The sequence below is a fragment of the Trachymyrmex septentrionalis genome, unplaced genomic scaffold (genome assembly GCF_001594115.1).
Source record: "Trachymyrmex septentrionalis isolate Tsep2-gDNA-1 unplaced genomic scaffold, Tsep1.0 scaffold155, whole genome shotgun sequence".
Classification (NCBI taxonomy): domain Eukaryota; kingdom Metazoa; phylum Arthropoda; class Insecta; order Hymenoptera; family Formicidae; genus Trachymyrmex; species Trachymyrmex septentrionalis.
This window is the reverse complement of record NW_017304705.1, coordinates 1-661: the sequence shown is the minus strand read 5'-3', so window position 1 is coordinate 661 and position 661 is coordinate 1.

Sequence of the window (661 nt, the reverse complement as noted above, 5' to 3'; positions counted from 1 at the left end):
TTAATTTATTTCCGTGAATTTTTTTTGTAAAAAGTTTTTTTATCTTTTTTATCTACTAGATCTTTGCCAAGAAATTTTTAATACATTTGACTGTTCAATCGTACGGAAATAATGTCGAGCTCTACATCAAGACTCACCCGAACTGTGAATGTAATGAATGTATGATCATTTGTGATAATTGATTTTGTACTATGATTTTTTTCGTTATGTTAATGTCTGAAGAGGGCTCAATCCGGTAGCCGAAACTTGTAACTTTTTATTATATTTTTTTATTTTTAATTTTATTTTTGCTTTATATAATTTTACCTCCTGTTAATTGTAATATATTCTTCGTGTAATTTTAAAGAAATGTGTCGACTCTTACTTTGCCCTTTATTTATGATTATTTATTTTGTATAGGATTCCTTCGATTTGTTATTTAATATAAAAAAAAGTAGCTAAGTTAAAATATGATAAAATAAAAAAAAATAGAATAGATAATGTCAACAAATTGCAGAGTATAAATAAACACAATCACGCGTTCATAATTTAGAAAGATGTTTCGCACTTAAATAGGAAGCGGATAAGTCTATTAAGAAGGAAGTGAATCCTAAAGTGTGTGCATGCATGCTTACGTGCGTGTGTGTGTTGGTGTGTCTGTTATCTGTAATACCGAACACAT